General features: G+C 38.4%; 1 long non-coding RNA gene across 1 annotated transcript in view; it reads left to right on the forward strand.

The window, feature by feature from the left end:
* The window catches only part of LOC148133289 (uncharacterized), a 130,414-nt gene extending 121,253 nt beyond the window's left edge, over window positions 1-9,161 (forward strand). Inside the window, exons 4-5 of the long non-coding RNA XR_015746641.1 lie at window positions 5,529-5,660; window positions 6,605-9,161. This is a non-coding gene — a long non-coding RNA (uncharacterized LOC148133289). The remainder of the gene's footprint in view (window positions 1-5,528; window positions 5,661-6,604) is intronic.
* The last annotated feature ends 3,308 nt before the right edge of the window (window positions 9,162-12,469 follow it).

Below are 12,469 nucleotides of genomic sequence, written 5' to 3' on the forward strand. Positions count from 1 at the left end.
CTACTGTTAGAAATGCCTATGTGAAATGGAATGTGTTTATAACAAGGAAAAGCCATTAAGATGTGCTACTGTAATGTCTGTGACATCATCCTAAGCCAATAGGAAGGTTTGAAATGGTACTAAAAAGTTCTGAAAGCTTTTTTTTTTAAGTTAACTTCTCCACTGCTTTTAATAGTTACTGCATTTGCTGAAAGAAAAAGAAGTTTTCCCCCCAAAATGGACATTTTTAATCATAATATTCTTAATAATGTTCACAGAGATAAAAGATAAACATGAAATAATATAAAGTAAGATTAAAGAAAAGAAAAAGAAGAAAGAATAATGTGAAGTGAGAAAGTAAGAAAAAAATACAAAAAGAATAAAAAGAAAATAGATATATAAGGAAGTGACTCCACTTTTTTCCCTTATTACATCATAATTCTCTTCTTTTCCTAGCCCTAACCCTAACCATATCAAGCTGCAGAAACTAGTTAGGATCAGAATGTATATTAATATTAAAGAAAATACTTTGAAGGCATTTTGGAGTATTTAACTTAACTTATAATACCATGTTATAAGCAGCTTGATATCAGCCTATGGAAGACATATAATTAAAAATAGAAAAAAGAAATTATTTTCTATTTTGGATTCTATTTCAGTTATGTCACAAGCATTCTTCATTTCCTAGTCCTGTCCTTGAAGCAGTTCACGTTAGGCTATCTCCTCTGGCTATGAACTCTCCAGGGAGAGAAGTTTGGTGCTGAAATGTTGGATTCTAACTTTTCAGTCTAACCTTAGCTTTTTGGCATATGACCAAGTCTTACATTTTTAATGATGCAGTGTTACAGCAAGTAGTACATTTCCCCCAACTTGTTGTTTCCTATTTTATTAAACAGCTCCATCTTTTCTTTCTTATTTACCCCCAGCAAATGCAAAAATAATGGCATAGGCTCTTTCCTACCCAACTGACAACAGGTTCTCAATGTATGTTGGAAGTTGATCATGAAAGACTTTCTTTATGAAATGGAGTTCTTGCTGTATATTTAAAAACCTCCAGTATTCTGGCTGGAATGTCATTATTTAGAAATCACTTGTTTTCTGCTTTCCAATGTAATTGCCACTGTCAGTCCATTCCTGGGCACCCTGCCTCACCTTCCAGCCATGCTGTAACATGCTTAGCCTATTTGAAAAAGTTCCTTGAAATATTAATTTGATGAAACTGTGTACAAAATATGATGATCCTAATGGGCTTTTCCTTAAGAGTCATAAAGTAGGCCTCCGTCAAATACCACAAACAGTATAGGACTTCAACAAGTCCTGCCAAGTTTTGCTACTAGTTCACCAGATGAAGATGTTTTTCACTGGTACTATTTTATACAAGGTTTATATTCCATCCTTCGTATTTTTTTCATGCATTTTTCTACTCATATAGTTAGTCACCCAGAGAACTGTCATTACTGGGCAACACCTAAGTATAGATAGTAAGGAAGTAAATATGGGGAGCTGACTTTGAAGATTGCCCCAAAACTGCAATTAGTTTGAACATTGTTGGCTCTATGTTCCAAGGGCCCTTGGGCATGAAAATTTGGGGGTGGGGGTGAGGTAGTGGGAGGCAGGGTAAAGTTCACTGAATTGGCACTCGGTGTCAATCCTTAAACTAAACTATAGCTGGCAGACTACAAATTTAGCCCAACTGCTGGAAAGACACATCTCTGATGTTCCATTTGTGTTTAACCCTGCAATGTGCTATTGAAGGGCTAAACACAAACCAAAGGAATCCTCTTATAGACACTACTAAATACCAATGACACCTGTGCTTTAGCTTTAAAAAAAAAGGGTAGGAGGGTTCTATAAAGTACTTGGAAGCTAATCTAGGAGAGCAGTGCAGTCCTGCTAGTACACCCAATTCCTGGACACGAGAATCATATATTTTAACTGGTTAACCACACCGCACTGCCTTGTCAGAATTCAACCTCAATTCATTTGCCCTCAGCCAACCTAGATCTTAATCCAGACTGTAAATCGCTACCCGCACAGTCTTACCTGATTCAGATGTCATGAAGTATAACTTCAAGATCAGCACATAATGATCATGCTTACATCTGTACTCATCAACTAGATAACTTTCAAATGGACTTGATTTTTATCATGCTCTTTTTAAGCTAAGATGGCCAAATCCTAGCTGGAAGATACTAAGCTAGGGAAGGCTGCTTTCCGATTTAATGTTTATACTGTATTGTTTTGTTGGAATAATCTTGAATGAAGGGAATTCAGTGAAATTTGAAAAGAAAAGTTTGGCATTAGCAGTTCTTTGAAGGGCAGTCAACTGGTTGAACTCGTAGCTTTTTAGAATGCAGTCCTATATTCACTGATATAGAACAGGATTCATTGATCTTTGAGGATGGACAACATCAGTGGCTTTTCTACCTGAACCATTTCTACCAGAAATGGTTTTCCATCAAGTAAAGCAGACACAAAAATAGCCATCAAACAAATTGAGAAGTTAGAAGAAAACCATGAGCAGGACGGGAGGGGTACACTCAAGAGGCTGAGGTCAGTTCTTCCTTTCCAAAACAATAGAAATGACAAACACATTCCAGAATTGTTCTCCCACTACAGCAAACAAAGGTGTTTGGCAGCACATCAGATCATATGCCAGGGTAAACCCAGCTTGGAGAGGGCCTACAGTTGTGGCAGGAAACAGTGAAGGTTTCATTGAGAGCACCACACACTAGGGCTGTTGAAAATAGAGAGGCATTTTCCCTGTAAACTAGACTATCACCCTTGAATAACTGGAGTAGGCATGTCAGTGATGTTTCTGCTATTCTTTAAACTTCCTCTCCTTAAAAATTTCTTTAAGGGTATTGTTTGCCCCTTCTCTGCCCTTACTATAATCAGAACTCAACTTTCTTAGAATTTGGCTTGCTCATTAGTTTACCCTAAACACTGGCATGCTGTTAGGTTTGTAAGCCATTTCCAGTGGTAAATAAGCCTAGTTCTCTGGGTACCACTCTCAATGGCTGCATTTTGCAATCGACGGGCAGCAAACTGGAGAGTATGGAAAGGTTACCCCCCATTAGGAAACAAAAGATGAGAAGTATACACACAAGTAAAGCAGGGGCATGGGCAGAGAGGAAGATTATTTTAAAGATCTGAGAAGCAACACATTTAAACATTTACCACATATTGCTACTGATTTGCTCTTGGTGATCTATGATAATGAGGTGGTGGGGTTGGTGTCAAGCTTCAGAAGGTATGTTCCTATTTGTAGTAACCCTTTCTATTTCAAGCAGAGGTAGGAAAACCTGCTTTGAATTTCTTAAATGTAAATGGTTTAAGGTAATGCAGAAGAAAGGAATGGAAAGGAAAGGAAGGTATTATGACCAAATCCTAGATAGCCTGTATATTTTATGTCACTCAGTAAGAACATGCATGCTCTACTCTTGACTGACATAATTGAGAATGAACATTAGTTGAATGTTTGTTAGAATTCTATGGACATAATGGGAAGAGGGGGGAAATCAAAGACTAAAGGAGGACTGCTAGTAGATCTACACCAAACCATGATAATGACCAAATGATTGCCCTCAGTGCAATAATGTTGTCAGGCAAATGTTGTCATTATGTACTTTGTGTGCCAGCATCTAAAGCAAGAAAGTAAGTTGTGGATTTTGTGTGATGGCATGATGACACATAGGTTGTCACTGGTCCCTATGAATACCAGTGAAAGATGGAAGTGCAGTGGCTATTCCCAGGCTCCGTGTCCCACAGAGCTGTTTCTTAAGGCTGATTTAGGGTTGCCTGCAACTGCCTGTAGCCATCCTATATATCATTGCTTCAAAGGGATTGGTGGGTAAGAGGATGTTGCAAAGGGCTGCAGATGGACTAATGCAAACACAACGCAACTGTGCATTGTGTGGAGGTGCACAACCTGCATGTTGATTGGTGCCAATTCCTTTTTGGGTGACAGGTGAAGACAAGGCACATTCAAGTGGAAAACATCACATGCTGATGTATAAAAAGAATGCCATTGATTGCAACCATCCCTGCATAATAGCCACATACATTCCGTGCAAGAGCAGTGCAGTGCAGTGCAGTAGACCTCTACTCCAGGCTTGCTACAACCCTGGTCAGATTGTGATAGATTCTATCCAGAAAAAAATGGTGAAGGTAGAGTGGGGGAAATGAGCAGCCTAAACTGTGGACTTTCTTATAAACTGGTGCTTTGTGTCTGCTCAGGCCCCCAGGATAGCTATTTTATGAATCAGCTTGTGGGAGGATCTCACTACACCACTCAAAATATCTTTGAACTAAAGAAATCAGAATATATATTTTAAGAATTAAGCAAATCAAAGTTAAATGAACCCTAGCACTCTTTAATCAATGGTAACATATCACTTGCCAGTAAACAGCTTATAAGGGCATGACAGGTATATTTTAATCGTACAACCTGAAAACCAAGGCTACACTACTACTGGAACCAAGGTTCCAGTTCTTTCCTGTAGCACCACTACCACCAACTCATTGTAAATGAAAAAAAGCCATCAGGTCAATATCCCAAACTACTGAGACAGAATTTTTAGTTTATAAAAAATAACTGCAGTTGGCCATTTTTCCCCCAGGCATCACTTTAAAAGCTGCTCCCCAATATTTTGTTTCAAATTTTAAGCACCATGATTTTATTTAAAGGTATGAAAAATATTTATGGCTTTTGTAAGCTTCAAAGCAGTAACTGAAATGTTATAAATACGAACAAGATAATACCCCAAACTTTTGTCCCAGTGGACATTAATCTCTTCAGAACAGTTTCCTGTGGCTTTCAAAGTTGTCCTACCATATCTAAATCTAGTATTTTCCCACAAAGCATTTCACTTTTGCGGTGCTTCTCTTTTTCCCGGACCTCTGTGTAGAACTAATATTTCTTTTAAAACTCTGAATTGTATACTACTAATCCAGCTTGAATTTGAAAACTCTATAACATTTTGCAATATCATACTTACTGACATCACAGCGTATCCATTCATCTCCTACTTTAAGGATCAAAATCCATGTTGGGTCACAAAATCATTCCACTTTGTTTTCTTTTTCAAATATATCCAGCACATATTCCTCTTCCTATTTTCCCCAGAATAACAACCCTGAGTTATGGTTGGGCTCAAAGAGAGTAACTGGCCCAGAGTCACCCAGCTGGTTTTCATGGCTAAGGTGGGACTTGAACTCATACTCTCTTACTCTTACTTTCTAGTCTGGGGCCTCAATCACTAGACTAAACTGACTATTAGGGGAATGAAGGATGAAACAACCTAATTGAGCAAAGGCTTGTGTTACATTCTTTTTCAAGTCATTAAAAAAAAATCCTATCATTTTATTTTTAAAAAATTGGCATACGCCTCAGGGGTCATTACCTTCAGGCTTAATGAGAGATTTTGCACCCTTGTTTTAAGCAAGAGCCCACAACAATGCAAGACTGAAAAAACATAAAAAAAGAGCAAAAGCTGAAAAGAAAGGAACTTCCCTAGTAATTAAAGAGCTGTGTACCTCTTTAACAGAAATCAATGGGATTGCCAGATCTGGACCATAAAACTCCAGATAAACCCCCTGATGGAAGCAAATAAGCATCAACCTCTAATTCTTTGCTACTGTCTCATAATCTATGATATATGCCAAAGAGAAAATGCCAGGTAAGTCGATCAATCAAAAATTACCTTTGCAGTTGTCTAACAAATGAAAGCAACAGGTCAGGAGTGGGGGGGGCAGAAGCAGTACTTGATTCTTTCTCTTCCTCTGAAGAAAAATATGAAATTAAGTAGTGCCCAGCCACAGTCTTCACTGATGACACATAGCTTAAGTTCATAAGACATGCCTAGAAAGGATAAAAGGGGAAAAGTAGTATCATACAAAAGAAAAGAAAAAACCTCAATGTGGGGAAAAAACCCATTGATCATCAACAAAAGTTAAAAAATAAATAGCTTATAAAGGGTGATGCTTAAATGTCTGGTCCAGAAGGTATTTTTCCTTGGTCCCTTCAATCCTGCCTTCAACACCATGGGAAAAGTGGCTTTGCAGTGACTTGGGAACAATCTAGAACAAATGACTTAATTTACAATTAAAAGACAATTAAAAGGTGCAAGACTGGAGAATGAAATCTTCACCTGTGATTTAATAATATGTCTATGGGCTTTCATCATGTTGCAGATCCCTCTCCCTGAATATCCCAGGAATCAAACTTCTTCTTTTTTCTCTCTGAACCATTAGGGCTAATCACAAATCAGGCCTCTGTGTCTTTCTTGCTAATTTAAAAACCAAACCAAACAACATGCTTAACAAAAGAAAGAGGCTGGAAAGAACACAAGTGTAGCTCAGAAGTAGCATCTGACTGGTGCTACTGCCAAATTCCCACTGTAGTCTCTCTCCCACAGTGCTCACCTGTATGGAATATAACCAGCTGTGTTAACACTTAAGCACAATGCCATAGGAGGAAGTGGGGGCTTGTTCAGGCTTTGTGTCCGTGACCTAATAACTGGTCCACATTTGTACTGCAACTGGGAGGTGAAATATTTCCCCACACTCCTTCAGAGAAGTGCCAAGAAACTGAATGCCAACATTTTTGTCTGCTTACCATTAGACAAGAGCTTGGAATTTAGGACGAGCCCACAAACAGGACACTGATCATCTGAATCACATGGTGACAAATGCAGCATCCAAAGAGTGGGCAAACAGGAGAAGTGGAAGAAGATGCAAACGGTTGGACAAAGGGAATGGCCAAGACAGATGCATTGGCTCATAGGAGATAGGCTATTGGGATTTCTCCAATTTATTATCATTATATAATCTGATTTATAGTCTGGGTGTGTGCAAAATACTTTTCTATCCTTGGAACAAATAGTAATATTGAAATGAGTGTAGCCTGCTTTCTTTTCACCACTGCCTTTCCAACACAGCAAAGAGTGTGAGCAAATGCAAGTAACTAGGAAGTTGGGGTATTTCATGGGAAGTTTGAGTACTTCTACAATTGCAGAAGCACATAGGTGGCCCAAGCAAAAGCTGCTGAGTGCTTCCAGACAGAGAGCTGCTAACATTATCAGTCAAAAGGCATGGCTATTTTGTCTTTCTCAGATAGAAGAAGCAGTGGGAAAGCACTGGATAATTATAAATGATGGATGTTTTCTTGTAGATGTCTCCAAAAAATTCCACAAATGAGGCAAGACAATTGCTCAATAACAGGCTCACCTGGAAGCCTTTCAGAATTGAACACACCCAAGCCAAAATCCAAGAGCCTTTCTCAAGTAACACTAAGAAGTTTACAAGAGGCCAGCGAGGGTAGCAATGGGTCAAGAAGCTCATAATAGATTATTTAACCAGTAAATATGCCAGACTGGTCACAAGTAGCAAATCTTATGCAATATGAAGAAACCACTACTGTACATTTGAGGAAACCACTACTGTATATATCTACATGAAACTATGTAAGATCATCGATGGGTTGGAATGTGGTATGCTGACTTTACCTCTCTACTCTGGGTTGTAATAGATTAGTTGTTGAAATCCTGTTGTTCAAGAGACTGTAAAGGTCTCAACAGGAGAAAACCAATTAAAACTTACCTTAGCAAGAATGAGTTATTTTGGGGGGGAAGGGAGATGTTTGGGCAGCTCCAATGATCTCTCTTCAGGACAACTTTTCTAAACTGTTGTTGGCCTCTGGGATGGCCTCCCATTACAAATTTTATTAGCCCTGACTTTAGCTATCTTTTGAAAGAAGTTAAAGATAGAACTCTTCCAGACCTGATGACAGTTTTTCTACATTGTTTTATTGTTGTTTTTAGATTTTCTGCTTTGTGTTTTATGTGGGAGGGGGTTTCAATCTGTACCATGGATACTTTATTGTTTGAATTTCTGTGAAATTGATAACCATCTTGAGGGGCTCCAAGGGGGTGTTAATGTAATAATCATATACTTTCAAAATAGTTAATGATTTAATGGATAAAAAGCCAATATTTTATTTGAGCACCTGATGGAAGATCAGTTGTTGAACCATCTGTTTATTAGGTATCTGGTTGCATATTTCTAAAGACACATTGCCATTATTACTGTTATTATTATTGCTTTGCATTTTTTTGTTTATTTGTTTATAAGATTTATATGGCCACCTGTTGTGAATTTCTCAATGATGAGTCCTGTGGTGTATAATGATTAAAATGCAAAAGCTGTGGCATGCAACCTCCAGCACCCAGCTAAAATAACAACTGCATTGATGAGAAACACTTCAATAGCAGCAGAATGTTTGTAAACCCCTGATCTAAATGTCTGGGGAAACAGCAGACCTTCAATGCCTTGTGAAAAACTAACAAGGTTGGGGTTATCTGCATTTCCAGAGAGATGCTGTTCGATGGGATAGGTGGTAGCACTGAAAAGATACCATGCAAGGTCCAACAAGAAAACATTGTTCCATAGAAGGGATACAGAGTATGTCCTCCGTATTAGGACTGGTGGGGTGAGCAGAGGTGATGGGAAAAATCCAATCCCACAAATAGCCATGCTATTCTGTGTGGTATAAGGTCTTTGGGGCTGTGAGTCACCTGTGCTTCAGATTTTTGTTCCTTCTGGTTAGAACATAAATTATAAGGTTGGAAGGGACCTCGGAGATCTTCTAATCCAGTTCCCTGCTGAAATAGGAGACTCTATATCATTTTAGATAAATGACTGTCCTGCCTCTTCTTCAAATTCTCCATGGATGAAGCACCCAAAACTTCTGGAGGCAAGTTTTTCAACTATTATGGTCTGGCATGTGGCAGTTGGTTTGGCCCATAAAGTTTTTTTAATGGAATTTTTATACACATTTTCACAGGAGCGGGTGGTCCTCTCTGCATTGAAAGAAAGGACCATGACATTTGCATCCAGATGTTCTGTTTCTCCAACATGCACAAGTATCTTCAGAAGCTCTAAAGTTCACACAGAGAGAGAGATACATAATTTTAGGGCTGGACAAAGATTTCCATAATCAGACTGAATTGGTTGCCTTCAGATTGATCTGATATTTTGATGACAGGCAAATTCTTCCTTCCAGGTGGACTCAGTTTGACCATGTAATTCCAAAATTAATTCACTTCATTTGGAGATTGGACTTGATGGAGCCATATATCTCTGCTATTTTGGTATTATTTATCTAAGATGGGCACAGTGGCCTTAGACCAGGGCTCTCCAACCTTGGCAACTTTAAGCCTGGAGGACTTCAACTCCCAGAATTCCCCAGCCAGAAGGAACAAAAATCTGAAGCACAGGTGACTCACAGCTTTGCTGGCTGGGGAATTCTGGGAGTTGAAGTCCTCCAGGCTTAAAGTTGCCAAGGTTGGAGACCCCTGCCTTAGACGTTCTAGAAGCCTACTTTGAAGTTCACTCTCGCTCCGGCTTTCACCTGAGGATCTTTGTTTATTACGCCCGGTAATATCCTACCCATTAATTGTTCTGAAGTGTTAGATTCCTACACCCACTTTCCACTCACTGCCCATTTCATTCTATATTGAAAAGCCCTTTTCAGTTTGATGTTATCTTCAGGAATAACTCAGGGAATGGCTTTTTCCCAACTCTGTGCCACTATCTGAGTCTGATGTCAGCTTGCAGGTAAAGTCACTGCCCTTTTCTCATGCTGATATTTCTCTTCCTTCATGCCTCCCTTTTTCCTAGCATTTAAAAGCCTGCAGGAAAAACCCACCACACCCTCTTGGGGAAAATACAGAGAGGGAATATGACCTCAGCTGCCCAGTGCCATAGCCCGTACTCTAATCTCTTGCTGATTACAGTCAGAGCCGTTCTTTTGTCTTTCTTCATACCCAAAACATCTTAGTGCCCCATTTTTTTCTCTGCTCATTGACATTCCACCAACACAGAATAATTAATTGTTTTTGTTGTTATTGTTTCATTCTTAAGCTCATTTTACTTCACCTTTCTGTCAGCAAAAATTATTGTAATTTACACACAACAGAACAGAATTCTAATAAAAGAGGCAAGAAAAATAGAGTATAGTTGAAAACTCACAAAAACATACAAAGCTGAAAAAGTAATAATCAGGGAAGTTTTCAGTGCAGCATTATAGAAACATAAGATCCATCTTTATTTTGCTGGTTTTGATTTCAGAGAGAGTAACTGGTCCAAGGTCTCCCACTTGGCTTCATGTTTAAGGTGGGACTAGAACTCATGGTCTCCAGATCTCCTCTAGTTTGATGCCTTAAGCACTGCACCAAACTAATCGACTTTAATAGGTTGTCAAGCCCAAAAATGACATAAGTGCAGCCATTTTAGTTAGTATATATTCTTTTTCTTACTTTCTCTGTGGCAATCATGGGGGGTGGGGGAGGAGGGTTTCCGGGCTTGCCACATTCCTAAAGGGGGAGGAGTGGAGATAAAGACAGTTGTTTTGGCTAGGTGATCTTTCTTCCCATGGGAAACGAGCTGTCCTTGCTTGGGCCCCTTGAGGTGGAGATTTATGACATCAAGCAACATTGAATTACTTCTATTGGAGAATGTGACTTTTGGGGGTTGTTTCTAACTTGTAATATTGTGGGGTAATTCCGGGTTGTGTCAGATTCGGAATTACCATGGATTTTGTCAATTTGATGCTTTCCTAAATAAAAGGAATCTTTTTTGAAAATTGACTTTGTATTTTTCTTTTTAAATGGATTTCATCACTTGGAAACCTGACATAGGTTTGACTTGAAGGCCAAAGAAAGCATCGGGAAGAAAGCAGTGGCAAATAACTCATAATATTGTTACATGGACATGCCCATGAAGTCATCAGAAATAGAGCTTGAATATCTTTATTATTTACTTTATATATGTATTAGGATTTTCCTGAAAGAAACAAATAGAGCAATAACATTTTTTTGTTTGGAGGCCAAGACCAGAAAATATGCATGGACCAAGAATTTAATATGTAGGAAGGCTCCAGATATTGATCTGAGTTTTCAAGCAGGGGCATATGGAAAGAAGTGCAGAACATGGAAGATCAAACAAATGCTACCAAATGGTACTAGAACCAGATAATGACCAAAGAATAAGATATGAGTTATTTATGCTGTTTGGAACATAACCTCCATTTTATAAAGTAGCAACTGTATTTTTGCCCCCTTAAACTTTCTAAATATTGAATAATGCAGATAGACATAGCATACACTCCTCCCATTATATTATTTGGACATTAGTGGAGCATTGATGATGGTGACCATGTCTGAATATAATACATTATTTATACCACACTTGCTTTTTATGAATGCTACTTCATAATGAAGTTGAAAGAACCAAGGGAACATTATAGGTCCTGAGTAGGATAGCTTCTCTTAATTTCTTTACAGGTCTGATCTGGACTTTAAATGAAATTGGCCTGGATGAGGACTATGATATTTTCACAAAATAATGAGAACCTGGTGCTACCAAGCAAATGAGCAAGTTGAAGATTTCCCAAAGAAAATGTTAAAAGTCACTACACCTTCACACTCAAGTATACAGCTCAACCTATTGCTGTTTGCATGAATATATGTTTCTTGAATATCAAACAATAACTAGTATGGAAGGCTACTCGTTTATTAAAAAGTAGAATGCACTAAGTGGCTATTTTAGGTTGAGTTGGAACAACAACACATCTTTATATCCTTTATGAACTTTTAAAGCCATTGCATATTTTGATTTGGAAAGCTAAAGAGCTAAGAGTATTTGTTTCAGCCTTTAGCCAATCTCAGTTCCATTAAACTTGTCTTAAATTTGCTGTTTTTCTGGGAGCTATCTGTTCCAATTGAACTTTAAAACTTACTACATATTTGAATTGGCTGAGTGGATGCTTTGGGGCTCAAGTTTTCTTACACTGAGTTTTTCAAGACATGGCCATGTACACACTTCTGTTTCTTAATGGTAAGGCATCAAAGGGAGCTTTCATTGTAAAATAAATGACTAGATACTTCTGAGGCTTTTGATGCTTTGGGACTTTTAACCCAGGGACATCTTTTTCTTTCATTAGTTATCCTTTTAAAAACTGACATTTAACAATTTTATCACTTTAATGTTAGTTTTTATTATTCCTGTAAAGCATTTTGAAAGCCAGTTATTTGGCACAAGAAGCTGGACACTAATGTGCAATAAATGAAGCTGAAAATTGGGCTGCATACTTGATTTGATTTTGCTCTGGGGCCTTTGGAAATCTCTGGCTTTATCCAGAATATGGTATCCATGTATAAATCTTTCTGAAATCACTGGCACAGGTTCAATCCACAAATTCATAGTAATATACCTCAATGATTTCAGCAATGAACATGGCTAGCTTTTCTACATGACAGCCTGCCTCTGAACACTAAACTAGATTTTGGGAGAGGTGGGTATGAGCTGGGGATTAAACTAAATACTGAACCAAATTGGGTTGCTTCAGAGATGTTCAAGACATCCCCTGGAATGATTTAGAAATCTTGTCCTCCCTGCTGAGCTAAAGTTCTCTCCACCCAACCCTGGA

The sequence above is a fragment of the Notechis scutatus genome, chromosome 1 (genome assembly GCF_049901735.1).
Source record: "Notechis scutatus isolate UNSWTSFEM ecotype Mainland chromosome 1, rNotScu1.2, whole genome shotgun sequence".
NCBI classification, from domain to species: Eukaryota; Metazoa; Chordata; class Lepidosauria; order Squamata; family Elapidae; genus Notechis; species Notechis scutatus.